At 34.0% G+C, this 24935-nt stretch overlaps 1 pseudogene; it reads left to right on the top strand.

Annotated features, from left to right (window-relative positions):
• Nucleotides 1-1610: 1610 nt before the first annotated feature.
• Nucleotides 1611-22698, top strand: LOC116575901 (annotated as a pseudogene).
• The last annotated feature ends 2237 nt before the right edge of the window (nucleotides 22699-24935 follow it).

Genomic DNA, 24935 nt, shown 5'->3' with positions numbered 1-24935 from the left:
ATTTGCAGGGAGAAAGAAGTGCAGTATGTGTGGAAGTGGGGTTATCAATCAAGTCAATAATTCAGGAACATATGATGGTGATTTTAACATGCTGGGTGGTTATAGAAGTGGTGAGGTATGGTTTTTATTTTGTGTATATTTTGATGGTGAATATTCTGGTGAACAGGATGGGGTATGTGCAGGACAGACAATATCAACATTTATTTTACCTGCACAAACAGAAGTGTGGAGTCTTCATTCCCTGATATGGAGAGAACTCTGAGTTCAAATGTTCTTTCTGATTAAATGGCATAGTGATGATGAGGATTTAGTCAGACAGTGAAAGAGAACAGTAAGCATAGTGTTAAGCGGTAACACTTAACATAGTGTTAAGCAGTACATTTGAACATCAAAAAACATTGTGTTGGATCATCTGTTTATGTGAGTAAATAAATAAATAAAGCTTCCTGGGGTTCTGATAGAGGTAAAGAAGACTACTATATGATCCAAAGAGGCATGTGCACCGAATGTTTATAGTAGCAATGTCCACAATAGCTATGGAAAGAACCTAGATGTCCATCAACAAATGAATGGTATATATATATATATATATACAATGGAATACTATGCAGCCATCAAAAGAAATGAAATCTTGCCATTTGCGATGACATGGATGGAACTAGAGGGTATTATGCTTAGCAAAATAAGTCAATCAGAGAAAGACACTATCATATGATCTCCCTGATATGAGGAAATGGAGGTGCAATGTGGGGGGTTTGGGGGACAGGAAAAGAGTAAATGAAACAAGATGGGATCGGGAGGGAGTCAAACCATAAGAGACTCTTAATCTCACAAAACAAACTGAGAGTTGCCGGGGGGTGGGGAGGGTAGGGAGAGGGTGGTGGGGTTATGAACACTGGGGAGGGTATGTGCTGTGGTGAGTGCTGTGAAGTGTGTAAACCGGGAGATTCACAGACCTGTACCCCTGGGGCTAATAATACATTATATGTTAATTTAAAAAAAAGTAGAAGAAGAAGACTACTATAAATCCAATGCTATGGTTTTCAGCGAAGAGTGTGTAATCAGGCATATTTTATTAAAGTAACCAAGTAAAATGATGGTCGAAAATTGGAATAACAGAAAACATAAAAATCAGAGATTTTAAAAAGAGATATGGGATAGTGTAGAAAATATAGTCAATGATATTATAATAGTGTTATATGGTGACAGATGGTGGCTATATTTGTAGTGATCATAGAATAATGTATGGAGATATTGAAAATCTGAAACCAATGTAACACTGAATATCAACTATACTCAAATAAAAAAATAGTAAAAATAAAACATTTTAATTTAAAAAGATAAAAAGAGGGACAAGAATTTGAAAAGTGAATTTCAAAAAGAGTAAAGATGAGGCTAAGACATACTCTGAACCTTGAGGAAAACACCATTTTGAAAATTCTTCCCATTTTGAGAAAACTCAAATGAATCAATACCATAAAAGAACCCATTTTAACTGAGAGATGTAATGAATTCTCAAGAAATAATTTTATGACAGGATAATTCTTCCCTATGAAATAGCATACAGAACACAGGGGAAACACCTGGAAGCAAAATAAATTATACTGAAAATAAGAATTAGGAAAAAGATAAATGATGAAAGATAAGAAAATTAGACCTGTGACAGAGACCTAGTGAAGAGAATTTTTAGCTTGTGGTTTAATGTTTTTGAGGATAATCTAGAGTTCATAACTGCCTTGAGACAGGCTGGTTGTAGGCAGTTTAGGCAGACCCCTAAGACAGGCCTACTTTGGGCAGGTGGTGTTGGAGGAGGCCATTGGGCTGGACAAAGACAAATCCAACCATTTGACTAAAGTGTCTGTGAAGATGTTGAAGTCAGATGCAACAGAGAAAGATCTGTCAAACCTAATCTCAGAAATGGAGATGATGAAGATGATTGGACAGCACAAGGACACCATCAACCTGCTGGGTCCTGCACACAGGACGGTCCTTTGTACACTATCATGGAGTATGCCTCCAAAGACAACATACAGGAGTACCTGCAGGCCCAGAGGCCTCCTGACCTGGAGTACTGTTACAATATCAGCCACAATGCAGCAGAGCAACTCTCCTCCAAGGACCTGGTATCCTGTGCCTATCAGGTAGCCTGAGGCATGCAGTACCTTGCCTCCAAGAAGTGCATACACCAAGACCTGGCCACCAGGGAAGTGCTGGTGACAAAGGACAACATGATGAAGAGCTCAGACTTCAGCCTTGCCAGAGATATCACCACATCAATTACTATAAAAAGACAACCAACAGTGGACTGCCTGTGAAGTGGATGGTCCCTAAGGCCATGTTTTATTTTTTATATATAGGATATATTTGTATTTTTAATATTCTAGTATTGCTGTCACGAAAAAATAAATCTTCAGAATGGTGGGGAGGACATAGATTGAAAAAATAAAGAAAACCAGTTATGGTTAGAGCGCTTTAAAATGTATCAGGGCTATAGAGTCACAGAGAATTTCTAAAAGCTGAAGAACTTGGGGAAGACTTCATGAAGACAGTATCTTATAAGTTGTACTTACATGAAGGAAAGTATTTTAATTGACAAGGAAGTAGTTTGCCAAAACAATTCTTCTATTTTTTTCCAGGAGTAACAGAAAATGTATGATACTTGGACTTCATGAAATTATATTTATAACTGAGAACATTTGTTTATATTATATATAAAATATACTATATTTTACTTTAAATATTTATATTAGATACACATTTCATTTTATTGTATAAGTATCTATTACATGTAATTTATTCTAGTAATATTGTGTTGCATTTTTATTATTCAATTTGCATTATACTAGCAAATTATGGTAAAAAATAAAGCTGCCACCTGATTTCCTGTATAAATAAAATAAGCCAAATAAAACATAACACTTTAATGCTATCCAAAAAACTTATCTTTGAATTCTTGCTATTCTATTTTTTTCTATTCCTCTGTTCTTCTTGTCTGGGAGCTGGTAATTTAGCTGCTGCACTCAGAAACTAGGGAGATTGGGAGAGAAACAGACATTTCTGTTATCACAATCACAACTCTGGGTGACAACAAAATTGGTTTGACCATTATCCCTTCCTCCACACCCAAAAATCATTGCAATAAATGACAGCTCTCTATCAAGTAGCAGCTTAATTTAGTGTAGTTTCATTGATTTATCATTTTATTTTATTATTTTTATGAAGTTTTTTCTTTTACTTTTAGTATAGCTAATAGACAGTGTTCTATTAGTTTCAGGTGTACAATATAGTGATTCAACAATTCTATATCTCATTAGTCAATCTCATCATGATAAATGTACTCAATCTCTTTCACCTGTTACACCCATCCTCCCACCGACCTTCCCTCCTATATGCTCTATTTTAAATGAGTAACTTCAGTTAAAGGTTTTTTGTTTTGTTTTGTTTTTCCCTCACAGGAACATTTTTTACTTGAAGCATGCTTTCTGAAGCATGGTTCTAAAAAAGATATGTAAAATGTTCCATCTAAGAAAAATAGGATACACATTTTCTTCGAGCATGCACAGAAGAATCCCCTAGCTAAATTACATAAAAAGAGACATAACTGGGACACCTGGGTGGCTCAGTTGGTTAAGCATCGGCCTTAGGCTCAGGTCATGATCCCAGGATCCTGGAATTGAATCCCACTTTGGGCTCCTTGCTCAGTAGGAGACTAGCTCCCTCTTTCTGCTGTTTTTCTCTCCCTCTCTCTCTGACAGATTAAATAAAATCTTAAATAAAAAGAGGAACATAACACATACTACAAATGTAAGAAGATTGAAATCATACCAAGTATATTTTCTAGCTGCAATGGTACAAAACTACAGATCAACTAGTGACAGAATTGAAATATGAACCAACGTAACTTGGTAACAGAAAAAAGCAATATATAAAAAGGAAATCAGGAGGATGGGGAGGTAAGTAACACAGGCAAAGGAGATGGTGAGAGAAATGTTACACTGACAAGAAACGAAGGACAATGCACATATTTTTATATTATTGGAACCTAAAGAGCAAGGCAGAGAGCCAGAAGCTGTGAAGCAAGAGCAGACCAAAATGGCATTTTTAATGGTTATAAAAACAGGAAGAGTTTATAGCTAGTAGTTATTGATGGAACAAATATGTCTCATATATTACTGTATTATTAGATCCACATCAAATAGATTTCAGAAAGAGATTCAAATATCCTTAAATGATGAACCACTATTGTTTATGAAAATTTCTCCAATGGTAGGCCATACAAAGTAAATTCCATAGTAGATAAAGAAAACATACTGCTTAGAATATTCTCATAGTCTCTTAATTTTTAAAGTACTTATTAATATTTCAGGTAATGTAAGAACAGAATAATGAGAGAGTACTAATATTTGTAAAACTAAAAAGTCTTCCTTTTTTTCCCCAGTCAGTTTTACATCTCAATTATAGCATTTTTAATTGAGGCTTGACATTTTTCTGCTCTTGTTAGGACTGTTATTAAGATAACATCTTCCTAGGAACAACGCCAAAGGCAAAGGAAGCAAGGGCAAAAATGAACTATTGGGATTTCATCAAGATCAAAAGCTTTTGCACAGCAAAGGAAACAGTTAACAAAATCAAAAGACAACTGACAGAATGGGAGAAGATATTTGCAAACGACATATCAGATAAAGGACTAGTGTCCAGAATCTATAAAGAACTTAGCAAACTCAACACCCAAAGAACAAATAATCCAATCAAGAAATGGGCAGAGGACATGAACAGGCATTTCTGCAAAGAAGACATCCAGATGGCCAACAGACACATGAAAAAGTGCTCCATATCACTCGGCATCAGGGAAATACAAATCAAAACCACAATGAGATATCACCTCACACCAGTCAGAATGGCTAAAATCAACAAGTCAGGAAATGACAGATGCTGGCGAGGATGCGGAGAAAGGGGAACCCTCCTACACTGTTGGTGGGTATGCAAGCTGGTGCAGCCACTCTGGAAAACAGCATGGAGGTTCCTCAAAATGTTGAAAATAGAACTGCCCTATGACCCAGCAATTGCACTATTGGGTATTTACCCTAAAGATACAAACGTAGTGATCCAAAGGGGCATATGCACCTGAATGTTTATAGCAGCAATGCCCACAATAGCCAAACTATGGAAAGAACCTAGATGTCCATCAACAGATGAATGGATCAAGAAGATGTGGTATATATACACAATGGAATACTATGCAGCCATCGAAAGAAATGAAATCTTGCCATTTGCGACAACATGGATGGAACTAGAGCATACCATGCTTAGCGAAATAAGTCAAGCAGAGAAAGACAACTATCATATGATCTCCCTGATATGAGGAAGTGGTGATGCAACATGGGGGCTTAAGTGGGTAGGAGAAGAATAAGTGAAACAAGATGGGATTGGGAGGGAGACAAACCATAAGTGACTCTTAACCTCACAAAACAAACTGAGGGTTGCTGGGGGGAGGGGGTTTGGGAGAAGGGGGTGGGATTATGGACATTGGGGAGGGTATGTGCTTTGGTGAGTGCTGTGAAGTGTGTAAACCTGGTGATTCACAGACCTGTACCCCTGGGGATAAAAATATATGTTTATAAAAAATAAAAAATTAAAAAAAAAAAGATAACAAGGTAAATGGGCACCTGGGTGGCTCAGTGGGTTAAAGCCTCTGCTGTTGGCTCAGGTCCTGCGAGCAGAGAGCCTGCTTCCTCCTCTTTCTCTGCCTGCCTCTCTGCCTACTTGTGATCTGTCAAATAAATAACTAAGATCTTTAAAAAAAATTTAAAAATACACTTAAGATAACAAGGTAAAAAATGCTTCAGTAATTTTCTATATTTAAGGTATCTTCTCCTAAACCCCTATGGTTCATTTTGTTTTCAATTTTATATCCATAATTTAAAACCGATTCCTAAAATAAAAATTCTGTATGTTTGCACTTGGGCTTCAAGTTTGTTTGCCTTTTGTTGAGTTTTTAAAATATACGTATGCTTTCAGAATATAGGGTGCCAGCAAGCAGTTACTATATCTACATATAGCTGTATATTTCCAGCTGTTTTATAAAGCTTATATTTATTTTTCAATATGCACGTGAATGAATTCTTTATTCCAGTGAAATTCACATGCTTTCACAGAGCCACTACAAACTCTAAAATGAAAAGAGTTTCTTGCTGTGGAGTAGAGACATAAAAATATGTTAACTGGGAGTTATTGTAAAGCTATTTTTTTCTAAGCAATATATTCTTGGTAATAATTACCTTTGCTACATCAACCAGACAAACTTGGAATTTCAATCTTTATGAGAAAAATAAAATAAAACATTAATCTGTGTAAACTGGAAATGATAATAAAGCCATTTTACCCTTATAAAAATATACTACAATCTAATTTTCTCTAGTAGGAAGACATGACTAGTATGAAGACACTGAAGATGAATATTATTAAACTGAAACCAGACATGGAAGTTTTGGAAAAAAAGTTATTGTATTTAATTATTTAGAAATATAATCAATATTAAAGATAATCTGCTGCCAAAGATGAAAATGTTGAGTTAGAGCTGTTATTTTACTTCCAAAAAAATATCTTTGAAGCTGAAAATCAGATGGGAAATAGAAAAGGCAAACTAAGACTCTGACAAAAGAATGGATCCATAACTTTTATAATGTGAATATCAAAAGAGGTTTAAACAGGAAATTGGGACTTCCACTTTCAGCTGCATGATGGACTTGCAATCCAGAATCCATGTCACTTACAGATCATACGCTGGATATCAGCTCCTAGAATTCTCTGCACAATAGCCAATAGGCTGTCTTCAGTGCCTTTTGTAAGTCTCTTTCCTGATCCCACTCTCATAAGGCAGAGTAGCCATTGGTATATGTGCTCCTAGGCTTGAGACATGGCCAAAGGCAGCAGGATGGCAGGTAGGGCCGGAGCTTACTGATCTTAATACATACGTGCTGCACTGTTTTGTTGTATTACCAATGGTGGTGTCAGAGTCCTTGTTTGCATGGAACATAACTGTAAAGTTGGAAAAGAAAAGTGGACTCCAAAGCAGAGACTTACAGTTGAGCTCTTATACCAGCCACACAAATGGAAGAGATAACCTGATCTCAGGATTTATTTCACTTCCCAAAATAAGTATCTCCCTGAGTAATTTATATTCCGAAACCTATATACACTGTTACAAATTTGTACTATGTGAGTGGTCTGAAAATGGTCAAATTGAATGATAACCTTTAAGTGGATTGGAAATGACTATAGAAAACAAAAGTTACCCCTGAAAAAATTCAACCACCTCCATTCAAAAGGTGAGCATTTCTTTCTTCTCCCAAATCAGAAAAATTTTATGTCAGTTTCTAAAAATGAAATTAAACTTAAAAAAATATTGTTTTAATGTTCTATTCCATATATACCATACTCACTGTGACCCTCTAAATAAGAGTGAATTAGGGACCTCCATCCAGTTGCTTGTTGTATGGCCTGCAAGTTAAGAATTTTTTTTAATGTTTTTAAATGTTTTCAGATAATCAAAGGAAGAATAAAATTTTGTAACTTGAGGATTATAAAATATTCAAATTTTAGTTTCTATATAGTTTTATTATCACAGAATTCCTCTCATTTGATAATTCATTATCTGTGGCTGCTCTGTGCTCCACCTCAAGAGTTCTGAGAACCAATCTGTCTACCCCTCACCTAGCCTGGACACTAAGAATGCAAAAGACACCTTATTGTCTACAGTAATTAATATGTGTTGATACTCCACAATATTTATTAGCATACTTTTGATTTTCTAGGGCCCTTACACCCAGGCAAATAGTTCTATTATTCATTACATGATCTGAAAGTCCCATCAACTCTTCAATGAAAGGCGTCAAACAACAGGTTGGACCCTAAGATTCTTTCAGTTATTCACTTCAGAACTCTACCTTCCTGTCTTTCCCAATCCTGGATTGTTATATCATCATTACCAATCTTAATCTAATCAAGGTCTCACATTGAAAAATTTACCACAACCAGAATTTCCAATTCTCAACAAATTTACCTCCCTCCAACTGAGATATTGCTAAAGCTTCACAGAAGTGTTCCCTCTCCTAGTGATAAGTAGTAAACTCAGCTTTGCCTTGTCAACACAATGTATTGGTAATATTTAGGGAGACAGTTTCAACAATTTACTAGATGCCATCTATATGATATCTATATGGACTTGGCATTAAGGACCATATAGTCCTCAAGGTCTAAAATATGTACTAGCATTCCTTTTACAGAAGAAAATTTGTCAACCTCTGTATTATATGAATCATATTTGTCCCATTAGAATAAAAATGCCCTACTGAATCTCTTTGCAAAGGTGCATTATTGTTTCATTTATGTCAGACTACAAGAGTTTATTTCCTTGTGGATTCCAAAACAATTTCTGGGAAGGTGCTGCAGGGTATGGGGCAGATCATGGATTATGTTCACATATCCTCCAAATCTGATATTTTTAGGTACTGAGTAAGACACCTGACTTCTATCTGGTGGATGTCCCCCTCATTTTTTTCTATATGAAGAACTTTTAATCAGTGGAAAAGATCATATTTCTTAAAAAAATATCTAAGTGTATGATACAATTTCCTACAAAATTTGGTGCAATCTTAGCAAGATTTGAAGCAATACACATATCAAAAATAAGTGGAGAGGGTTACAGTACAAGGATGGAATTTGCAAATTATCAAGGTCCTTGGTGTCTTACCTTCATCTCCTTCTGTGGGAATATGTGAAGAACACTCCCAATGAGAACAAGCAGGCTATTTCTTCAGACATTCAGAGATAGCTATAGCAAGGGAGTCGGTCACCATCACTTGCATTTGGTAGAGACTCAAAGACTGTCAGGGGAATGGAAAACCTTATGGTAAGCAAATGGTGAGGCTTCAGGTATGCTCTGCTTGGAGATTGAACTGTTTCCATTTCTTCAGTTCTCAACATCTAAAGAGTGATCACAGACTATACATGAGAGCTTGTTACTGAGATATTCTTAGCTTTCCCACTTTTTCAAAAAAATGCATTTTTCCTTTTTTCTTCATATTTTATTTACATTTTTGGACTAGACTGATTTTTTTCATTTTATTTTATTTTATTTTATTTTATTTTATTTTATTTTATTTCTCTTCAGTGTTCCAGAATTCACTATTAATGCACCACACCCACTACTCCATGCAATGCATGCCCTCTATAATATCCACCACCAGGCTCACCCACCCTCCCACCACCCCCCCTCCAAATCCCTCAGTTCGTTCCTCAGAGTCCACAGTCTCTCATAATTTGTCTCCCCCTCTGTTTTCCCCCAACTCACTTCTCCTCTTCTTCTCCCAATGTCCTCCATATTATTCCTTATATGCCACAAGTATGTTTCACAAGTAAGTGAAACCATATGCTAAAATTGACTCTCTCTGCTTGACTTATTTCACTCAGCATAATCTCTTCCAGTCCTGCCCATGTTGATACAAAACTTGGATAATCATCCTTTCTGATGGAGGCATAATAAGCCACTGTATATATGGACCATATCTTCTTTATCCATTTGTCTGTGGAAGGGCATCTTGGCTCTTTCCATAGTTTGGCAACTGTGGCCACCACTGCTATGAACATTGGGGTACAGTTGGTCCTTCTGTTCACTATGTCTATTTCTTTGGGGTAAATACCCAGCAGTGCAATTGCAGGGTCATAGAGTAGCTCTATTTTTAATTTCTTAAGGGATCTCCACACTGTTTTCCAAAGTGGGTGCACCACCTTGCATTCCCACCAACAGTGTAACAGGTTTCCCCTTTCTCCACATCCTCTCCAGCACTTGTTGTTTATTGTCTTGTTAATTTTGGCCATTCTAACTGGTGCAAGGTGGTATCTCAATGTGGTATTGATTTGAATCTCCCTGATGCTTAATGATTTTTTCATGTGTCTGTTAGTCATTTGTATTAGACTGATTTTTTTTTTATTGGAGCTTCTCCATGTAAGGATTAAGAGGTCAGAAACCAGTCTATACTTAGTTTTATGGTCTCTAAATTGTAAAATATGATGTTATACTATATTTTATTTGGTATTCTAGAGATGGTTCAGAAGTAAGTGTTTGTTCATGGCTCCCAAATCATTATGTCCTGTGAACCATCTAAGAGAAAACTTGAAAGGAAAAACAACAACAACAACAAAACAGCAAAACCCTCTTCAGCTGTGTGAAAGATGAGGGTTAAAAGGAGACAAAATCCTTAATTGTCTCACTTAAATAAACTCAAATAAGGATGAAAATGGCAGTTTCTTGAGAGAGGAAAATGAATATCTGAGGAAATACTTCTCAGATGCCTTGGAAGAGACCGCAGAAAGTTAAAAATCAAACCCTAAGTTGCAGACTCTGATCCTTCCACTAGATCACATAGGGAAATTGTAACATTGAGAAACAAACGAAGGAGAGAAAAACTGTCCACCAGAACATTGACACCACCAACATAACACAGTAAACTTGAGATTATCTTCCATTTATAAAAGAAACTTTGTACCAATGCTTGGTAAGACTTTAAGTTCCTTTCTTGTAAAATGCAAGGAAATTATATATATGATTGCCTTAATGTGAATTACATGCTCAAAACTATCCCTGATTTCCTCAGGGACTTTTAAAAAACATTGCAGAAATACTGGTCATTTGTTGTTATCTATTTTTATTAAGTAGGAAAATAGTCCTTCACAGGGAAAGTCCATTTACTGATATTAACCCCTTATTGGCTATCTACTGTACTGAAAACAAATGAGAGTAACTCCTTTCCCTCAGATTAATTTAGATGAAGAAGTACCATTTGGGGAAAAAATAATTAATTAATTAATTAATGTCTTGCAAGAGGCATTAAAGAGATGTTAAATTTAAATATATGGATGGACCTAGAGGACATTACACTAAGTTAAATAACTTAGACTGAGAAAGATAAATATCAAATAATCCTATTTCATAAGTTAGATCTAAAAAAAAAGTGAATAAGTAAAAAGATAAAATAAAAATAAATAGCATCAGACCCATAAATACAGAGAACTCATAGATACAGAAACTGATGGTTGCTAGAGAGGAGTGGAGAGGGGGAATGAGGGGATGGGCAAAATGGATGAGGGGGAGAGGAAGAGATAGGCCTCTAGTTACAGAATAAATGTATCAAGGACATAAAGGCACAGCATAAGGAATATAGTCAATGATATTGTAATAATGATGTAATGGGATAGATGGTAGCTATACTTGTGGTGAACAGAGCATAATGTTCGAACTTGTCAAATCACCAAGTTCTACACCTAATATAACACTGTATGCCAACTATATTCACATAAAACAAGAAAGAGAGAAAGAGGGTAAAAAAATAATTCATGGGTAAAAATAAATAAATAAGTTTAAATATAAGTAATGATAAAATGCTCTATTTTAACTTATAAAGGTACACTCACTTTTGAGTTTGTTGCAGAAAATTCTGATGTTAAAAAAATCAGAGTATTTAAAACATATTGTAGTATATTAGGCTAAAAATTATATCCAGAGATTTCAGGTTTTTAAGTAATGTCTGTTGGGGAAAAAAATATCATTCAAATAAACAAGATAAATATAACACAAGAAAAGTGATGAATTTTAGTTGAGTATTATCACTAGATGTGGTTTGTTGATATCTAGTTAAAAATTACAGGATGGCATTTAATGCCGGAATATAAAATTGGAATTTATGCAAATTTGACTATGTGAAACAATTATTTTAGCTTTTTTATCAGTATTTTAAGTTAGTTGGAAAAATGAGGGGTGCCCAGGTGGCTCAGTGAGTTGAACATCTAACTCTTGTTTTCAGCACAGGTCTTGATCTCAAGGTCATGAGTTCAAGACTTTCATTGAGCTCCACACTGGGTGTAGAACATTTAAGAAAAAAAACAGTTGGAAACATGAAATTTGGAGATAAGAAGTAATTATTGACCAGTTGATAAAGTTGACTTAGGGTCAATTTGAGAAGTCAAATAATAACAACTGAAAAAAAACAAATACAACTCTCCATTGGAATCCAATATTGGAATTTTTACATATGGCATAGTTTATTCTAAAAATGATTTTATTTAAAACAAAGTTAAAGTATTATTATATTTGATTTAATATCTTTAAGCCTTATATTTTTCACTTGTAAAAAAGGAATAAGAACATGACATATTTTATAAGATTATGAACCTGTAAAATTTATTAATGAAGTTATTTGCCCACAATGAATTTACAATAAATGTTAGCTACTACTGTATCATAAACTGTAGCAACCAAATTTTCTTTAATCTTGAACAACATAATTTAAATTCTATATGTTATTTCCCATGATATTAAATCTGATATCAAAAGTAATTTAAACTCATCATAGAGCATATGAGTTCTCCAAAAATACTCCAAATATATTTTAAGAAACAAACATTTAAATAGTATTCAGAAATGAATACTGTTACATTTTGGTGTTTATATTCTACTTTTTACAAAGTATTTTTATGCAAAGACTTTATTTTTAACAATATGGAATATTTTCTTCCCCATATATATTCAGTGTTCTCATCAAAAATACACCAAAATAGATTTTTAATAACTATAGAGTATTCTGCTATTACCAATCTTTATTTGCCTGGTGGTCAATTATTAAACTTTAAGATTACTTGTTTTGTCAATATTATAAATAATGATTCAGAGTATATTCTACATATAAATATGCACATACCAAAGACTATTTGCTTAGGATAAATTTATAATAAAGGAAGTGCTATCCCAAAGGATATAACTAATTTATAAAGATTTGAATATATGTTGTCATATTTCATTTTCAAATTTTGAATCAATTTATACCTCAAACATGCTATAAAGACTTTTTTCCCTGCACTCATGTGAACACTGAAAATTATTCCAGAACATTTGATAGACAAAGGCCTTTTCAGTTTAACATAAGGAAACTCAAAGGTGCACTTTACATAGTTTATTACAGCAGTTATCAAAAACTGAATAAAATAGACTCTGAAAAGTGTTTGATTCATTATAATCATTCAACAAATATATGTTGAGTGAATTCCACAGCTTCAAAGAAATAAAACATAAGTTTTTACAACTTCTAAGAATTTTTAATATTTTGAAAATGATTTGCTGAACAGATTAATATAACTAAACTCTACTGACATTAATCTTATTGGATTTCAAATTTACTATTATCAATATCAAATAAATGTTTATGAAATAATTAAGAAAATCTTTCATTTTGTGATATGTTGGTTATTTTTATAAGAACATTTATCAATATGTTATATTATTTGATATTTCATTTTGATTTCTATCTTTATAATTGATGTAATAGAGTTTCAAGAATATTCATTGATATTTAGGAACAAAGCATACTTAAAAATGTTGTTTCTCCTTTCACTTCTACAAAATATAATGACTTCCCAGAGACTCTTTTAAGTTTTTAAGAAAGTGTTTATATTCTGAAATCCTTTGAGTTTTATTTGCAGAATAACTAAATACTAAGAAAACATACAACAGTTTTCTTTACTTAATATATTTTATTGCTATAACTACCAAAGTAGGAAATCCTAAAGTCATATAAGTCATATGAAGTCATATAAGAAGAAGGTTAGACTTATTAATATGCTAGAATATAAATAAAATATTTCAATATAGACTCAATCCTATCTATTCCATAACATATACAGAAAACTTTTTGAGTATATTACATAAAGGCTGTTCATATATTCCCTGCAGTAAGTTTTATTACTTATCATTTTAAAATTGCTCAGAGGTTTTCTTCACAGAGCATATGGCAAAGGACAAGGCAAAAAGAGAAACCTTCCAAATTAATTCCATGAGGCAAGAATTACCCAGCTACTAAAACCAGACAGACTACTAAAAAAAAAGAACTGCAGACCAATATCCCTTATGAACATGGATGCAAAAATTTTCAATAAGGGGCACCTGCTGCAGAGTCAGTTAAGCCTCCAACTCTTGATTTAGGCTCAGGTCATGATCACATGGTCCTGAGATCAAGCCCTGCATTGGACTTTGAACTGGACTGGTTGCCTACTTAGGATTATTTTTCCCTCTCCTTCTGCTCCCCAACCCTCTCAAAAAAGGGGAAAAAAAAACACCTCAATAAAATGCTAGCAAATTAAATCCAACAGTATAGTAAAAGAATCATTTACCACAATCAAGTGGGATTTATTCCTGGGCTATAAGAGTTGTTCAATATTCACATATCAATCAACATGATATACCATAGTAAGAAAAGGTAAGAACCATATGATGCTTTCCATAAAATCAGAAGAAGCATTTGACAAAGTATAACATCCAATTCATGATAATAAAAAACCTCAACAGAGTAGGGTTAGAGGGAACATACCTCAATATCATAAAGGCCATATATGAGAAATCCAGAGCTGGGGCACCTGGGTGGCTCAGTGGGTTAAAGCCTCTGCCTTCGGCTCAGGTCATGATCTCAGGGTCCTGGGATCGAGTCCCGCATCGGGCTCTCTGCTCAGCAGGGAGCCTGCTTCCTCCTCCTCTCTCTCTGCCTACTTGTGATCTGTCTCTGTCAAATAAATAAATAAAATATTTAAAAAAAAGAAAGAAATCCAGAGCTAACATCCTCAATTTGGAAAAATTGAGAGCTTGTCCTTTATGGTTAAGACCTAAGACATGATGTCTACTCTCACCTCTGTTACTTAACATAGTACTAGAGGTCCTAGCCACAACAATCAGATAACAAAAATAAATAAAATCATCCAAATCAGCAAGGAAAAAGTTCAACTTTCACTATATGTAGATGACATAATACTCTATATAGAAAACCCAAAAGGCTCCACCAAAAAATTGTTAGAACTGATACAAAAATTCTGAAAAAGTTGCAGGATATAAAATCAACATACAGAAATTTCAAGGAATCCATCCCCTTTACAATTGCACCCAAACCCATAAGATACCTAGGAATAAATCTAACTAAACAGGTTAAATATTTGTATTCTGAAAACTATAAAATAAAGATGAAAGAAATTGAGGATGACACAAAGAGATGAAAAACATTCCATGCTCGAAGATTGGAAGAACAAGTATTGTTAAAATGGATAAAGAAGATGTGGTATATATACACAATGGAATACTATGCAGCCATCAAAAGAAATGAAATCTTGCCATTTGCGACAACGTGGATGGAACTAGAGGGTATCATGCTTAGCGAAATAAGTCAAGCTAAGAAAGACAACTATCATATGATCTCCCTGATACGAGGAAGTGGAGATGCAACATGGGTGGTTAAGGAGGTAGGAGAAGAATAAATGAAACAAGATGGGATTGGAAGGGAGACAAACCATAAGTGACTCTTAATCTTTACAAAAGAAACTGAGTCTTGCTGGGGGGAGGGGAGTTGAAAGAAGAGAGGTGGAGTTATGGACATTGGGGAGGGTATGTGCTCTGATGAGTGTTGTGAAGTGTGTAAACCTGGTGATTCACAAACCTGTACACCTGGGGATAAAAATATATGTTTATAAAAAATAAAAAATTAAAAAAAATAAAATCTTTTAAAAAGATTTTGAAAAAATACTATACTACCCAAAGCAATCTACACATTTAAAGCAATTCTTATGAAAATATCAGCAGCATTTTTCACAGACCTAGAACAAACAATCTCAAAATATGTATGAACTATAAAAGAACCCAACTAGTCAAAGCAATCCTGAAAAAGAAAAACAAAGTTGGAGACATTAAAATTCTGTACTTCAAGTTGTATTACAAAGCTATAATGATCAAGATGGTATGATACTTGGCACCAAAACAGACACATGGATCAATGGAACAGAATAGAAAAGCCAGAAATGGACCTTCAACTATATGGTCAACTAATCTCCAACAAAGTGGAAAAAGTATCCAACGGAAAAAAAGACAGTCTCTTCAATAAATGATGTTCGAAAAACTGGAAAGCAACATGCAAAAGAATGAAACTGGACCACTCTCTTGCACCAGACACAAAAACAAATTCAAAATGGATTTAAGACCTAAATTTGACATAGGAGACCATTAAAATGCTGGAGGAGAACATAGGGAATAACCTCTTTGACATCAGCCATAGCAACATCTTACTAGATATGCCTCCTGAGGCAAGGGAAACAAAAGCAAAGTGAACTATTGGGACTTTATCAAAGTAAAAAGCTTCTGCAGAGCAATGGAAAAAAAATCATCAAAACTAAAAGGCAACCTACAGAATGAAAGAAGATATGTGCAAATGACATATCTGATAAAGGGTTAATACCCCAAATCTATAAAGAACTTAGAAAACTCAACACCCCCCCCAAAAAAAACAATCAAGTTAAGAAATGGGCAGAAGACATGAATAGACATTTTTCCAAAGAAGACATACAGATGATTGATGGATACATGAGAAGATGTTCAACCTCCCTCATATTAGGAAAATACAGATCAAAACTACAATTAGATACCAACTCACAGCTGTCAGAATGGCTGAAATTAACAACACAGGAAACAATAGATGCTGGCAAGGATGCAAAGAAAGGGGAACCCTTTTACAATGCTGGTAGGAGTGCAAACCACTCTGGAAAACAGCATGGAGTTTCCTCAAAAAGTTAAAAAAAAGAGCTATCGTATGACTCAGCCATTGCACTAGTAGGTATTTACCCAAAGGATTCAAAGATACTGATTTGAGGGATACATGAATTCCAGTGTGTATAGTAGCATTATCAACAATAGCCAAATTATAGAAGAACCCGAATGCCCATCAGCTGATTAGTAGATAAAGATGTGGTGCGCACACATGCACGCACACACATGCCCACAGACTGGAATATTCCTCTGCCATCAAAAAGAATGAAGTCTTGCCATTTGCAATGATGTGGGCAGAGAAAGAGAGTATTATGTTAAGCAAATAAGTCAGTGAGAGAAAGACATATACTATATGATTTTACTCATATGTGGAATTTAAGAAACAAAACAAATGAACATAGGGCAGAAAAGAGAGATGCAAACCATAAAACATATTCTTAACTATAAAGAACAAAGTGAGGTTACTGTAGGGGAGGTGGATGAGGGGATGGGTTAAACAGGTGATGGTATTAGGAGGGCAATTGTGATGAATACCAGGTGTTGTATGTAACTGATCAATCACTAAATTTTACACCTAAAACTAATATTGCACTGTATTTTACGTAGCTGGAATTTTTTAAATTTAATTTTATTTTTCAGTGTTCCAGGATTCATTGTTTTAGCTGGAATTTAAATGAAAACTGGGCGAGGGGGAAGACAACAGAAGGAGAGAATAGAGTTGTCCATATATAATATACATATGAGTTTTTGAGAACATATATATGTATATGTGTATGAGTTGGTTGAAATATGCAATCCCTTAACAACTTGGTTTCAGCTGTAAATATAAATTTAAGATGAAAAACTCAAAAGATAGTTCTACTTGTTGTAGAAGTAGGAAATAGTGGATTTGAGGTGATAAGGGAACAAGATAGACTAATATGTACCACTGGAGTTTTCCAGAGACAGTACCTGACACAAAAATACTAAATAAAGTGACTTATTTTAGAGATGAATAAAACATGAATAGAGACTGAAAAATAGGGGGTGGACAGCAAGTTAATTATTTATTTTCAAGGTAGCTACCATTGAATATATCTAGAGCTTAATCCAACAGAGAATATTAATTTGAGATCTTGTATAGAACATTCATCCGAGGTTTGTTCCAAGAGAACTGAGGTACTTATTCACATAGTCCTATCATTAGTTGACGGCTGTTCTAAAGGCGTTAATGATTGAGCACTCCCAGTATAATATTATACAAGGTAATTTGTAATTCTGCAAAGCCTGTAACAATAACAACAACAAAAAGGGCTTCATTGCTTCATTGCTTCATTCTTTGTTTTCACTTAAAAACTTTTTCAAAAGCTTCTATAAAAACATCTGAACCCCTTCAGGACTTTTAGGAATATTGATAATACACAAGCTGACTTTTAGGTAATAAAATGATTACTATATAACTCTTTCTCTGGAGAAGTAGAAATGGATAGCTCTAAACTCCAGGGGAAGGGTAGGAATAGCACACCAACAAAATGAAAAGTTAATACAAGTCTACACTGAAAACAAAAATTAAAAGAGATACCACTCATGAGCTACTTTCCTAATTTGTTTTAAGAATACTAGAACTGGATTTAAGACAAAAACTGGGGGTGGGGGGAGACATATGGAAACTAATTGAAAGATCACCCACTGAATTAGTTCTGTAATATAAGATACTAGCACAATAGAGTAGTAACCCAATTCACATCCCCTGCCTCTGCCATGGTGACTTGACTAGTTTTCCAGTGCCTTATTTATTGATAGGATTTAGTCGGTTAAATATTGCCAGAAATGTAAGGATTGGCAACAATGGGAAGTCAGAAATTGGAGGCTGAACATGAAAGAAGGGTAAAGGTAATACTACCCAGGAAGAATACGACGATAAATTCACAAAAGCAAAATTATCCTGTTGTCCTAAAGAAGAATTTCTGGAAGAAATATCTTCAAGGGAAAACAAGAACAAAACACAAGTAAGTGAACAAAACAAAGCAATAATAAAAAATGTTGGGATATAATTTTCTATGGGTCTTTCGTGGGTTTTGTTAACAAAGCACTGATGTTTTATCCCGGACAATCTCCTTGGAAATGTTTTCTTTACACATAGCCTTGAAAGACAATAACTCCTTCCAGAACAAAGGGCAGACATGCTTACTGTCTATTATATAAAATACAGGCTCTCTAAACTTTAGATATCCAAAGGCGTAACACACTCCATTGTGTATGGAAGTGTCATCCTTGTAACACCTTGTGGAAATAGGAGCTCAGTAATAAGGTAAAAAATACTTACTTACCCCTTAGCTATTTCTGTTGCTGTGAGTAATAAAACAGTTCTTTGTGTCTGATGCCAGAGGTCTGTGGTTTATCCCAACAGCCATGCAACAGACTGGCTAACTTATAAGCTTGCAGGTAGAGTAAAATTTCATATCCTTCACCATTCTGGAAACCTTCTTGATTTCACTTTGTGTTTGAGTGCATCAAGACTTTTTCACTTTTATTGATAAATTTAGGGATGAATTAGTGAAGGATACAAAGAAACCTAAACAAAGGCATACAAAAATCAGGAATTGTTTTCAACTTCAAAAGAAAAAAACTTGCAAACTTTTTTTTAATTTTACTTTACTCTTATGCAATGTTATAATTGTTAAAATTTGCTAAAATTACAATTTTATTTTACTTTTATACAATGTTACTGTACTAATTGATCATCTCTGTGTGATATTTATGCTTTTTTTAATTAAAATACTGTGTAAGTGGTTAGAATTGTGTCTCTAAATAGTTATGTTGAAGTCCTAACTTCCAGGACCTGCAAATCAGGCATTGTTTGAAAATAAGGTCTTTGCAAACATAATGAATTTAAGAAGAGATTAGACTGCATTAGGGTAAATCTAAATGCAACGTTGGTATTCTTAGATGGAGAGAGGAATCTCCACACAGACACAGAAGACACAGGAGAACAGAGACAGAGATTGGAAGAATACATCTACAAACCAAAGGAAAGTAGGATCATTATCACCTGCCAGAAGCTAAGAGGCAACGAAGGCAACTAAGAGGCAACGTTTTAGACCGAATATGACCCTGTTGACACCTTGATTTTTAAATTTCTCCCAAACTGTGAAAGAAAAAATTCCTGGTATTTCAAACTTTCCAGCTTGCAGCAATTTGTTACAGCAGCCTTAAGAAACCAAGACAGACATTAAGAGCAAAGTCTATTTATATTTTTCTGAATTTTGAAGAAATGATCAAATACAGCATGATTATGACATGGAAAGAAAATAGGTTTCCCAGATATGGCAAAATCCTTCCTTGTTCAGACTATATCACCAGCTAGTATGTATACACATGAGAGACTTTGGAGGACAAAGAAGGCTACAGAGAGGCCCTGTTAGGAAATGAAGCTAACATAGATTCTCCTTTGAAAACTCTATTAAAAATATACACATTTTCTCCTATGCTGATCATATCTGTAATTATTATATTCTTCTAAGTTAGTTTTATTCCTAGTATGGGATGACAATGGGAGCTCAAATGTGTTCTAACATTCCATGAGCTCAGAACTTTTCACACAGAGAAAAACCCAGAGGAAGTAAAAGGTTCTTATCAGAGTCCAACTGATTGAATAACGGACTGAAGAAGAATGCTTCTGACTTTTAAAAGCAAACACGGGTAACACAAAACAGACATCCACTAGTCAGTCATGGCGATGGTAGGGAGAGGTAGAGGATGAACCACAAAAATAATTGATCTTTTAATTAGCAGACAGCTTCAAGTGCCGTCATGATGATATGTATGAGGCTGTTAATCTATGAGAGTGATAGTTTGAGAACTAAATTTCAAATCTTTACCAGAGACTTTAGGATAGGCTGCATCAACAGGTTATAGTGAGTGCTACAAACCGTAGCATCCCTTTAAATTCATTCCTTTAAGAAACTTGTTATTTTATTAACTCTATTGTTCTTTTATATGGAATAATTACAGAAGCAATACTAAAATATATTTTTCATCGGTAATATCACTTTAATTATTTGCACTGACATATTACATGACAACTAAATATCACTTGCGATGTAAATGCATAACTTTGATTATTCTAATTTTTCTTTTTGCCTTCATAAAAGGTAGAATATTATAATTTACTGTATAGTTCATCTATTTATATAATTATCAGATAAGCATTTTACTCTAAAAATAAACTTCAGTGTATTATGTGGTGCACATTATTTTAAAATTTATTGTACATTTATATAAGATTAATTTTGCAAACAGGAATTCATCATATATTTAATGAACACTTCTCATATTTAAATTGAAAAGAATTTTATTTTTCAAATAAAACTCAAGCCCAAATTCAGCAACAAATCTAAGGAAATTCTTGAACAAAGAGAATCTATTCTAATTAGTTACTTAGAAACCCATATTCCATTTTATTAGGAAATACTACCAATTTCAAATATTTATAAATCTGTTTTTTGCCCCACCGAATGGAGAGAATTTGATTCAGAGCATAATATAACATACTGTATATACATACATACATGCATACATACTCTGTATGTCATTGACCATAGACGCATAGTCTGAGTCCTAAAGACAAGACCCAAACAGTTCTACAAATAATGCTCATTTAGACTGCCAAGCCTTTGTCTAAACTACCATATTTTCTTCAAGTAAAAATATCCCCCTTCTTCAATAATAAATTTGAACAAGGTTTTTCCCTCCTATGGGTTCTCAAGCTTAGAGTTTAAGATATTGGTTTTCAAATTACATGCAGTGAAATCTCCTGGAAGTGCCAATTAAACTGAAGAGCACTGAAGAAGAATTGGTTCTAGTTTCATCAAATGTAGCATCCCGGAGTCACTAATAACACAAGATTTCCTGGGATCAAATCTTGAATACAAGGTTCGTTTACATTGTGAACCTACAAACACAAAAGCTTTTGCTATATTCCATTTCCAAGGTCAATTATGTTCCTTGAATAATTGTTAAGCTGACTTTGGGAAAACCTACATTTCCTTATCCATGTTGCATCCTGTGATTAGAAGTGGACTTTTGTTATTGCAAAAGAGAAATACAAACATTTAATCTGTAATGGGGAATCCTTTTGATAGGGCGTCAGACTATAGTTTAGACTGAAGTATTGTTGTAAATCTTCTGAGACAGATCACAATATTTAAATCTAGAATAATAATCATAACTTCGCAGAAGGTGGAATGATAGACTTTACCACCACAAGAGATTATATTTCCAATAAAATAGAAATGTCTCTATTTGTATGTAAATATCACCAACAGACTACATTATCTATTTATTTAGCTGAAGCAATCTTTGGCAGAATCCAATATTATTCATTCAGAATTGTGTTCAGCTTCAGAGGAAACAAAGAATCATGAAAACTATAGTTTCCTTTATAGCAGTTATGGCTATTCTCCCTCACCAGTATGTGCCTAAAATTTCAATTCACAGCCCATTTATTTTTTTATTTCCTTGAGAATTAATTCAAAAATATGGATTTTATGTGTTATACATAAGGTATCACTCTAGTAACTGAGCTACAGTGTTGGACAAAACAGACATTATCCAAGATATCTTTTAGCTTAGTCTACAGATTCAGATCTTCCCTAGCACCATGATTTCTCTCTGTATATATTAGTAACAGTTCCACAGAGTTGAGTCACTTCTGCTCCATCTCTGGATACATGTCACACAGTTCCCATGATATCTAGATCCTCGTCTGGTGATTATATCTTATATATGATTGATGGTGTTCCTCAGGTTGATGTTGATGCTTCTTTGTTGGCACTATTTCTCTCCATTTCTTTTTTATTCCATTGAGAGTGTGGGGGAGGCTTTGCCACATCAGTATAGCAGAGTGAAGAGTGGGTTTCAGCTTTTAACAAGACTTCACAGAATACTTATAGATAACCAAGTGAATATTATAACAGAATTACTAGAATTTTCTCTTTTTCATATCCTGCAGGCCCAGTGTGTTGAATCCAGACTCTGATGAATCTCTTCATAGCAGGACCAAGCTCATGTCCACCACAAGGAGGATGTAAAAAATATTTAGAGTTCTATTTAGTTCTATTTAGACCACATTACCACATTATAAGTCCTGGGCAGAAAAGTTATTTCCTACTTCCTGTATTCTTAGACATCCCCAAACTCCTTCTCAGAAAAGTCCACCCTCAGAGAGATCATATCTGCTCTGAATAAAAGAGAAAAAATATATCATAGTACAAGAAATCAACATCAGAAACTTTTGGAATATTCAATCATAAATAAAATAATGAATTTAGACTTTAACAGTCTAGTCCAATTTCTTAATATTGCACTGTCTTCTGCATGAAGGAAATTTTTCACTCCATCTTCTTCCTGTAATTCTCTTCAGCTCATATCCTTTATCTTGATCAATTAAGAACACAAACAATAAAATAGAAAATGTCAATGATTTTAGGCTAATTAAAATATGTGTTTATGTAGTGTAAAGAAATATTTATTTCTCTATTCCTATTTCCCTCTTCTCAAAAAATGGTTTAAAGATATCAGACACATATTTATATACAGCCATATATCATATTTCACAATGCAAAACTGGAATTTCAGCTCCTCAGATATATACCAGGCTATTTATGCTTTTCTAAGGTATGTATATGGCATCTCCCTATACTTTTTCCCTCAGAATAAAAGAAAAGATAATTTAAAAAATGGAATGTGAAGCCCTTAATCTTTTATGGTCAGAAGTTATTAGTTAAGTAACCTCTTCTGACTATTGTTTAAGTTAATTTTATGATTTGACCAAATGTTCTGTTTTACTTATTCTTCATTTTAAAGTATTAAGTTTGTCTGGCACATATATTTATTAAGGTATAAGTGCTCTGAGTCTCTCTCTCATCCTCAAACGGAGATTCCGTTTTGAAATGCTCACCACTTACTTCCTACTAATACTCCTTTTTCTGTGGATTTTCTAATATTGTCAAAGTAGTTACTTTAATGTTTGAAGCATAAAACAAGGGGTAAGGAGACAATAAGAGAAGAACAAGTAACAAGAGAAAGTATGAGTCATGAAGGTTAAGATAGGATAGGGGATTGGGCGATATTGAAATGAGAGAGGCTCTGCTTTCTAAGTAAAAAGGAAAGCAAAGGCAGAGTAAGATGTCTGCAGAGCCTCCTGATGGAAAATAAAATACACATAAAAAGTTAAATTATTTTGAAATTACTTTGAAATTTTTTTTCACACTGTGTATTTTATATGCAGAAATTAGACCTTATAGGTCAACATTACATATCATATAATATAAAATCTGAGGATACTTCTCAGATAATTTATAAATGATTTTCAATTTGGAAGTATAGTTTTTTGCAAAATTAAGTCCAATAATTTTATCACATAGGAATGGACAAGACTTGCAGGTTTCAAGAAATTATCCTGATTCCACTTCTAAAGTAATGAAATTTCTAGAACTAAAACACTTTCTAACATGTTAGCTTTATCTAATAATAATTTTTCTATCAATTGTGGTTAATAACATATTACATTTACATAGACTTTATTAATCTTTAAAAGAATCTAAAACATTCTGATTATTTCTTTGAATTTCACAAGATTCAACAGCATGTTCTCTGAACTCTTCTCAGATTCTTTGTTTTAAATGGACATTTTTCTTGAAAAGTAAATCCTGTTTATGACAAGAGAACTACCTTCTGTACATTTCACTCATTTGCGTAAAAACACAGCAACCACACTGAAGATTGTTGACAGGAGACTTGCCCTCAGGATAGTTCAGAATTGAAAGGAAATGCTGAGATCTGCTTTGCTTTTTTGAGAGCAAAGAGGTTAAATTTCACTATGTATTTTTGGTTGAAACTCTTGGTGCCTCTAGACAATAGGAGATGCCTCAAATGGAAAGATTTCACCTTCGTCCCCACCCACCTCCACTTCTGTCATAAATATTACACTACCTTTCCTCCCAAAATACAAGGCCAGGGAGATGAAGGGGCAGAGAAGCTGGCCCTCTTGCCTCAAGGTGAGACCAACTCTGCAGTACAATCTGTGCTTTAGCGCTTCCCTTGGGGCCAGACTGAGATTTGTTTCTGGGGAAGATGTTCTAAGATAATCTTCTTCCAAAAAATGTTTGCTTGTGTAGTTCTATGTTTCAATTCATTTTGAAATGATAGGTATCTTATGCAAATAATCATTTCAAATTATATGATTTGTTAATATTATTATTATGAATCATTATCAATTCACTTTTAAAATATAAATGTGCATACATGTGTTTATATGTGTATGTAG

The sequence above is a fragment of the Mustela erminea genome, chromosome 17 (assembly GCF_009829155.1).
Source record: "Mustela erminea isolate mMusErm1 chromosome 17, mMusErm1.Pri, whole genome shotgun sequence".
Taxonomy (NCBI): domain Eukaryota; kingdom Metazoa; phylum Chordata; class Mammalia; order Carnivora; family Mustelidae; genus Mustela; species Mustela erminea.
Note: the sequence above shows the minus strand (reverse complement) of the source record. Positions and strands in the feature narration are given on the sequence as shown.